This window comes from Cynoglossus semilaevis, chromosome 13, assembly GCF_000523025.1.
Source record: "Cynoglossus semilaevis isolate Cse_v1.0 chromosome 13, Cse_v1.0, whole genome shotgun sequence".
NCBI classification, from domain to species: domain Eukaryota; kingdom Metazoa; phylum Chordata; class Actinopteri; order Pleuronectiformes; family Cynoglossidae; genus Cynoglossus; species Cynoglossus semilaevis.
The window spans coordinates 19,388,372-19,398,059 of NC_024319.1; positions in this window are offsets into that span (position 1 = coordinate 19,388,372).

Below are 9,688 nucleotides of genomic sequence, written 5' to 3' on the forward strand. Positions count from 1 at the left end.
TATCAGTGCGGGGGGGGGATTGGCTGTGGGTGAGGGAGACGGACAGGACGGCAGATGCTGCTGCTGCTGCTGCTGCTGTGTGGAGGGAAGAAAAAAAAGTCTGCTCTGATTGACACATATCAGCCTCCAGCCAAGACCTTTTGCCTGCTATTCATATCAAAGAAAAGAAGTCTCTGGCCGCAGCACACCGCTGCTGGATTGTTATACAGGAAGTAGAGATTCCGGGGGCGATGCTCCAGAGCTTTTGCATGCACACCAACACACACGAGCACATGCGCAAACTTCGAACACTATCCTCATGGGGTAAACCCACTGACGTAATTCACTGCTGTCCTTAAAACCAAGACATAACCCTTGAAAAGATTCTCCCCAGAAAGCAGAGAAGAATGCATATGCAACCTAAAGGTGACTACACGAGACAACGCGCTCACAGCAGCTCCAGTTGTCACAGAAACTGTAGCTCGGAGCTAATTAAGAAGGGTACGTCTGAAAGATCATTCCTTGTGATGATTTCAGTACATGCAATAAAGGTGGAACTACATCAGCTACATTAGTAAACAGTTTAATGTACTGTCAAGGACAAAGAGTTACCTTGCGTATGAAAGGCATTGTGTGCACACAGGAGTTAGAGCTGCTGTAATGACTGGCATGTAGACAGTGGCCCTGTTTTAGAGGCCGCAGAATAAAGTGACTACAGAGAAGATTGACAAGCAAATATACATGACTGTACATGTACAGTCATGTATATTTGTGATACAGTGAGAGTGAGAGTTTTATTGAAGTCATTTTCCTAAACCTCCTACAGTATAATAGCTACAGTAGCTCAGATACTAATTTCAAATGTCTGGGCTGTTCTGGGTTCAGCTGAGATCAGCAGTGCATCCTACACTCTCTGCCTAAAAACCTATTAAATCTAAAGCTGCATCAGGTTGTGGAAATTGTTGCTGTTCAACTTTTTCCATCTAATCTCATCTTTTTTCTCTTATCTCCTTAAATCCACTTCCTGAACTAGTAGAGGGAAGAAACCTGAACAAAAACAAGACACAATATTAGATATATTTTTAAAAAATCATCATCAAGGCTGTTAATTAATTAAAACTGACTTTAAAAAAGTGAAAACCCAACTAAAGGATGTGGTTTTGGATTAATGAAGACGTATGAGCATACGGTGTCAGAGTCGGAGCATCCAGGCAGATGAATCTAAGCTGCAGCTCAATCACCTTGTTGACATGTTTGTATGAACCCTGAACACATTCATATTTTCCAGCTTTGTTTCACATTCATTTTACAAATTAATTTCACAATTATGAACCCCGCTAACAGCAGAACGCTGAAGTAACAGCTCGTGGTGTTGACAGATGCAAGACTTCTGCCGGCCTGACACTGTGAAACCTTCATTTCCAAGCTGTTTTCACACCAGAGAGAAGCCTTCAACACTGAGTCGAAAATGATTTCCTGATGTAACAACTTTTTTTTTAAAGTTACATCCAGCTTATTAATAAATAGTTAAAAATAGTATGTAGTTTCATTATTAAACCAGTTATTGCTCTTTTATATTTAACCCCATTATTACATTATTATACAAAGGGCATTCAAATTCCACTTCTTTTGGCTGTTTTTTTATATTCTTTTCTTATTTACAATAGGTCAAAAGACAGAAAAATCCAAATTCATTTTGAACTCACGTTAACCTTTTGTTTTGTAAATTTGGAGAAAGAACTGAGGCACAAATACTGCAGACACTAATAAGAGTGGTATTGAAAATCTCAGGCAGGTGTGAGTCATCACTTCCTGTCTTAATGAAGACCTGCAGTGGACACAACACCACACACTCCCTAAGCCACCGCTTATTCACACTTTCCACACTTCTTTCTTCTTCTTCTGCTTCACCCCCGCTCCTCCTTCCACTCTCTTCCCCACCTTCCCTTCCTCTCATCGTGTTCCTTAGCCGAGGCGTCATTATGGCCCCCGTGGTGTGCATTGTTTGATTTGTTATAGAAGTAAATAGATGCAGCAAACACTTGACACAGTTGTTAAACAGAGAGCGTCTAAATGTCTTCTAACGCAACATCAAACACTATGCTAATGTCTGTTGCATTAGTGATAGGGAAAGGCAGCAGAGAGGAGGGAGCTATACACGACCGACTGGGCTCAGTGCAACACAACAAGACACACCGAGTGCTCCACAGGAAGAGATAACGAATGGAGAGGAGGTTTGTGAAGAGGAGCTTTTCTGATGCTGGCAGAGGTTTTCTCTCTGTCTCTGAAGACGAAAAGAGTTGAAGCTGATTACAAATATATGTCAAGACGTTCGTTTGACAGACACGTCTTCTGAAACATTTCTTTGAATAGCAACTACGTGTGTGTCCGACGGTGTGTGTGTGTGTGTTTATCTGTGTGCGGCCATCAACCTCTGTTGACCTACATGTTTTCTGATCTATTCACACTTGTTCTTCTGAGACAGGTCCCACAGAGATGCCTGCTTTCATTGGTGTGTGTGTGTGTGTGTTTATCTGTGTGCGGCCATCAACCTCTGTTGACCTACATGTTTTCTGATCTATTCACACTTGTTCTTCTGAGACAGGTCCCACAGAGATGCGTGCTTTCATTGGTGTGTGTGTGTGTGTGTTTATCTGTGTGCGGCCATCAACCTCTGTTGACCTACATGTTTTCTGATCTATTCACACTTGTTCTTCTGAGACAGGTCCCACAGAGATGCCTGCTTTTATTTGTGTGTGTGTGTGTGTGTGACAGTCTTTATGACAGCCTGATTGATGATGTGACAGGACCACAGTCCCCTCAGAAGACTCCTGTTTTCACTCCCTCCTGACAACTCCCAGTTGTCCTTTCCCCTCCATTTCAATCTTTAGTCAAAGAAAAACTCTTTAACTCTCTAATTTTTTTACACATTTTCTCTTGTCACATGCTCTCTCCTTTTCCCTTTAGCTTTGCTTGTGTATAATCTGTTATTTCAATTCTACAATTATTATATAAAATATAATATCAAACTATTTTATCATTCAACATATATAACAATACATATTATGTTTGCATATATTGTATTAATAAAAACAAAAAGTCCTTTGGAAAACTGAAATATATAATGCATTGATAATCTATCAAGTTTACATAAGAAGACAACGGAATCCTTAGTCAAGAAAAAAAATTACAGGAAGTAACTTTCGGATGTATTTGCCTCAATTTTAGATCATCTCACTATTATCCATCAGGGTAAAAGGTGACAATGGGTGTGAGAGGACAGAGGGATGAGAAGGAGAAAGAAAGTAAGGAATACAGGATTACTTTAATAGTGGTGCAATGTTAAGTAAGAATTATGGGGGTTATTCAGCTTTAATGAATATATCTATAATAATGACTACAATATAATGTAGTTACTTATTAACCAAAATAAATCCAAGTCAGCACAGAAGAAGCTAAACTATGTGGAAAAGGTTCCTTAGAATTAGCCCAGAAAGAGCTAATAGTTAGCAAAGAGGATATCCATGATATTAATTAAATTATTTTCACCAATAATAATAATATTAATAATAATGACCCAGTGTAATAACTAAATACCATATATACCAACTTAATACCATCAATAATGAGCAGTTCCAAAAATGTGTAGATTTTGTTTTTGCTCTCTCTGCTCTCCATCTTGTCCTTCTCATTTCTTATCATCAGACCACATCACTTGCTTGACTAACCAACCTGAAACCACGCCCCCACCCTGCCACAAAGCTATTATAATTAATTACACAGCACATTATTATGTAATGATTTGGATGAAATTTGGAAGTGGTTCGGTACAAGAAGGTTAAACTCAGGACAGCAGGATTATTTTGATTCTGGTGTTTTTGCCTTTACAATTTGAAATGTGACGCACATTGAAAGTATGCCACACCACACTGTCACTCTGATTTTTGTTAGTGGTTTTTTTATTGTGCACTCTCTCTCCTTGTCTGGAATTCCTGCCTGCAGTGACTTTCAACCCACCACGGAGGAAACACAAGTAATAAATTGAAATTGACCAGCACCCTCATTCCTCCCTCCCCCGCTCCTGACACAGAGTGATGGATGGGAGGCAAATAAAAGCAACGGGATTCATGCACTCGGCTGGTCTGCTGGTCTGAGCCATATTAGATCTGAGTGTGTCACTGTCATACGTCCATGGAGAGGGTGCAAGGAATAATGCAGGACCTCACACACATACTGTCCCCCACTTTTATGGGGGCATGCGTTAAACTATTCAGGGAAAAATTAAACATAAAAATGAAGACATAAGAACTAACCTAGAAAGTTCTCAGATCAGGCATCAAGCTGAAAAGTTAAGATTATGAAAAGATGTTACATCACTTACAAACAACAACATTCAGAACACATAGCAACCATGACATCATTCCTATTTAGCATTAAATAGATGTGAAAAATAAATCTAACAGCTTTAAAAAGTATGTTTTTATAGCTAGAAAATAAAATCTGCAAATGATTGCAGTCAAACATCCACACTAATTTCTTCCTCTCACTCTTCACAGATAAAAGGAAACCATACTACAATATTGTAGCTGATTCTAGCAGGGGTAGTTGTAGATAAATTTGAATATATTCAAGTTTTCGTATTGTGTGTATAAGTTGATATTGCTTCATTAATTCAGTCGCTGCCACTGCACTCCATCACTGCTATGGAGGATTATGTTTGTGCTGTATCATCTCAAGGCCAAGTTCATACACGAGAGAAAGAATAGGAGGAGAGAAAATATTTTTATGTAGGAATGCAATTTTTTGTGCACTACAGACTTGTTCTGCTTCTTATAGTTCTTCAGGAATTAAGTTCAAAAACCGAGGTTCCACTGTACTCTGTAAATAGGTGACAGAAAATGTCTGTGGAAAAAAAATCTGTTTGTCAGTGTCTTTCTTCAATTCCCTCAAGTAAATCAGGTTTGTGTTCAACTAAACACACCCAGGTTCCATACTGAGTAGATAAAATGTGAGTAAACCGAATTTAAAAGGTCATTCTATTTCATTACACATATTTTTGCCACCAGTTAAGGAGAATAAGTCATAGATGTGAAACTGAAAGCTTTCAGTTATAGTCTTCAGGAAAATACATGAATTTAAATACAGGGCAAAACCAAACCACTTGTTTTGCGTGGAGACACAATACATTCCTACAGGAAGCTAAGATTTTTAAGGACGGTATTTTTCAAGAAAAAACAACAGTCAAAACCAATAACTACCCCGGCTGCAAGGGAACATAAAATGGATGAACTGTAGTTTTGTATTTAAGTGATGATATTTTATTGCTAATATCATTTTAGCAGACAGACACCCCATCTAAAAATATAGTATTTTAATACTTCTCTACTGATCGTGCTTACATATACCTCACAACACCAAATTATTGTTACCACAACTTCTGACCAAAACAAATGATGCAGAAATGCTGTTCTAAAGATTAAAAATGCCTGGAGACCAAGAGCACAGGACAGAGGATGTGACACGACAGATTGAAAACAAGAAAAGAAATGAAGCTGAAGAATGAAGCCTGATCTGGATGACAAACAGGCAGATGAGGGTAGAGGAGTGGAGGAAGAAAGACAAAGACGGGTAAAAGGAGAGAGAGAACGGGAGGGGTTGAAAGGCCGAGCTGACACTCAGAGGAACCAGAGACAGACCCATTATGATTGCAGACTAATTACAATGCATTCACCAGCAATAACAGGCACACGTCTCGGTCACAAGGCTCACACCTGAGACCAGCCATTGGCCGAGAGAAGGCCTAATTTCAGCCAGCAGGAGGTCTGCAGAGAGCCTTCAATAAATAACGATGCCCCTGGTTTCAGACACGTGCACCTGCGCCAATTAACAGGTTACTAATTGGCCAGAACAAAGTAGGATGTAACAAAAATGTCGGTTCATCTCCACACACTGATTGATCCACAGGGGAGGATGAGTGCCGTGTGTGTGTGCGTGTCTGTGTGTGTGTGACAGAAGGTATCCAATTAGTCACTGTTGTATTTTAGGGGAAAGCTTGTTAATTTAAGAAGAAAGCAGACTGTTAAAAGCAGAGTCAGATGATGGAGATGATGGTCATGTTCATGTATTAAGTATGAAGTCTATCTACAGGGGGCGATCAGCTTAGTGGAGCAAAGAGACTGGAGACAGAGGAAGGATTTGAAAAAAAAAACAATCAAGAAAGCCTTAAATCTTTTGTGTTTGTTGCGACATAAACATGAAAGATTTTCAAAGACAAAGACAGTAAAGACAACGGTGATGAGGACTGACAGGTCTGACAAGGTCAAGGCACATCAAAAAAAAAATCAAAGGCCTTGGTGTGAAGGCCGAGATTTCCCGTCAAAATATTTACATTTTTGATCACGGCATGAAATCAAACTAATGATGGTCTTTTCCAGAATCCAGAATCCAGAAACTTTATGGAATGAACAATGTTGGTATGAATGATTATAGCAACCCCTGGAGTCAGCCCTATAAATAACTATTTCTCTAATTGGTGAAATGTGATAATTAGGAACCTCCAGTTAAATGTTAAAAGTTGTAAGAAATAAAAAAATAAAAAAAAGTTTGGGTTTTTTTAATGACACAAATCAGACACTAAAAGATCATTCTAGACTGTTTCCTTTACTTTCTCCTTAGCTTGAAGCCCTGTGTGTATGATGATGCTTCCTAACACAGGGACCCTCCACTGACCCCTCCTTATTCACAGTAACGCACCGTGAGGCCGCTTCGTCACATTGTTCTTTTTACAAACGTGTCCAGTCAGTAGTTGTACGTAGTACATAAACAACAGCACACCAGCGGGCAAAGGCCAGGATACAAGGACTCAAGGGGTTTGTGTAAGTCCAGCTCGTCATGAGACTACAAAAATCCAAACAACATGAATATAGGTTAAAAATAAATAAAATAAATAATTAAAATGATTGAATACAATTTTACCTCCCATTTATCATCCATCCATCCATCCATCCATCCATCCATCCATCTATTGTTCTAGTCTTCCTGTTCCAGGTTCTGTGGTTTTCTGCAGCCCCCTGGTGTCTCAGTTCTCCCAGTTCCACTCTTTTCTACACGTCTCTTGTCCAGCTGCCATCTCTGCTTTTCTTAGATCCCCATGTCACCCTTCATTCAGTCCGATTCTTCCATTTCTTTACCTCACTCTTTTCTACCTCTGCCCCCCTCCCTCCCTCCCCCCCCCTCTCTCTCTCTCTCTCTCCTGCTCTAACCCTCTCTTGCCCTTGTCTTTTTCTCTGCAGCTGCACACTTAAAGACCCTTGCTGCATTATCCTTTTAATAAAGGTCTGGCCAGGAAGCAGAGAGGCTGAGGACGAAGACAAAGACAAGGCCGCTGCTGCCACAGCAGCCTTCAAACCTCATTAACTTTTGTCTTGTTGCAGCAGCAGCAGCAGCACACACACACACCCACACACACACAGAGTGACAAAGCCCTGCAGCCTAGTTTTGAGCTACTGTACATGCATTTACACCAGCATTCATTCCATACACCTCCTAAACCTCTCTCTCCCTTGTTTAGTGTGCCTCTTCTTTTACGTTTTGTTCCCTTATTTTATTTTATTGGCAAATTATGGTTTATTCTAGGAATGTCCGATAATATCGGCCAACCAATATTATTAGCATATTTTGTTTGGACAATATCGGCAAACTATAACCATAGCTATAGTTTAACTTCTGCATTTCAACTGAATTTTACACAAACAAATTTAAATTTGTTTCAGTTTGAGCTGCATGTCAGCCACTTGTCTATGAAGCCATTGTATTTACATACTCGGCCGCAAATGTTGCGCTGAAATCTCACAGTACAAGAGTCACACTGATGTAGGTCACTCAGTGCGGCAGAGAATAATGTGTGAATTTCAGTGGCAAAAGCTAAACCAGAGTAAATAAACCATTATGACAGACTCAGTCAAAAGGGCAGCTACTTCACAGTCGTTGTGTTCATTTGTGTTTCAACATTTAGACACAGCAAAAAATGTATGGGTCCATCTCTGAGACCTTGACCTCTTTGCTTTTCAGAACACAATTTTGATTGTCCCCCCCAAAAAAACATTTTCTCTGTCATATTTATTCTGTTGTCAAATCTCCAAGTCCATGAACTCTACACCAGTTTTCAACAAGAGGGTCCGGGTCCCTAGGGGCTCGTGCCAGTTCTGCAGGAAGTTTGTGAAGTATTAGATTGAATAGATAATTTTTATATTGTATGTATCCCTCCCCCACACATTTAAATGTCTCTCACATTAACACTATAACACTTAAGTAATTAAAAGTCCACAATCTTTTTTGTTCCAAGGACTGATCAGCCAGTACCACCCGTTATTGCAGACTGGCAGCAAGGTACTGATCATCAAAGGAGCTTTAAACTTTCAAAATAAAACATCTTTTATACTTCTATTCTGTCAGTACCAGAGTCTGAATGGCTTATTATTTTAAAATTAGATTATCTTTTGCCAGTTTATCTTTAAATAAAGAAATTAAATGGATATGACTTTCTTTGAATCAAGTTAATTAGTAAAAAATTAAATACATTTTGTCCCACTGCGGCCCAGGACCAAATGACCAATGGACTGGTACTGGTGCGCGGACCGGGGGTTGGGGACCCGTGATCTATACAGTCTTCCAGTTACAACCAACCTTTCAAGCGGAACTGTATTGCTGATGTGGCCCCCTGACAGACCACTCAACAGGACAAGATCATCTAAAGAAAAAAATGATATGCACATTTAAAAAGATGAAACTACAGAACTTTCTGCTGACAACTTTTTGTCATTAAAAAAAAACTATACAAGGATTTTGCCATCTCTGGTGCAGCATAGATTGAATTATTCTCTTTTGTGTCAGTGCATACTGTAACCCAAAGCAATTACACAAGTACATACAGTTTAAAAAAAAAAAAAAAAACACAGGAGGGGAATTTTACAGGGGGTTGTCAGGGTTGTTTGTGCCACTCAGTCACCCACTAATGAGTAATCAACTTTCACAGCTTGAGTGTTGGGGTGGTAATTCGGGTTGCACACCATGTTCCCGAACCATGGAGTAGTGATTCATTATCATGGAGATCTGTATAATCAAACAATTAGTGAATTTCTTCTCATCAACAAGGCCTGCTCCCTGTCTGATGTGTTTGTCGGTGACGAGGGTGGATGGGTGGGTGGGCGGCTGAGTGGGTGGAGGGAATGACAACTGGCTGCCTCTGTGACGTTTCCCTGGCTGGTTTCCAGTTGGGGGCGTAGCGAGGGTTAAACAGCTCTGATGAATGCTCACACACTCCATGGATGTGTCAGACTGAGGAGGTAAAAACCACAGGGACAGTAAGTGACGAGATGGTAGAAGCAAAGAACCGAGTTGTGAGAGCGAATGAACACCGGGAAAGAGCCGTGTTGTTTCCTTGTAAGCACTCTTACTTCTGGAGAACGATCCAACCCAGTCTAAAAATGACAACCTCCCCAAAAGTACTGTTGTCGTATTTACAGAGCAAAAAAGTATTTTTTTAAATTTCCTGATGGTGATGGTAAAGATATAAAAGCTACATTTGTGGTTATTTGAAGTATTTAAAAAAAGGAAAGTGAGTTGAATAGCAACAGAAAAAAGGTGCAAAGTTAGTTTGTGGTAGGACAGTGGTTCGTGTTGTAGGGTTAGGATTGAGGTAATCTAGATT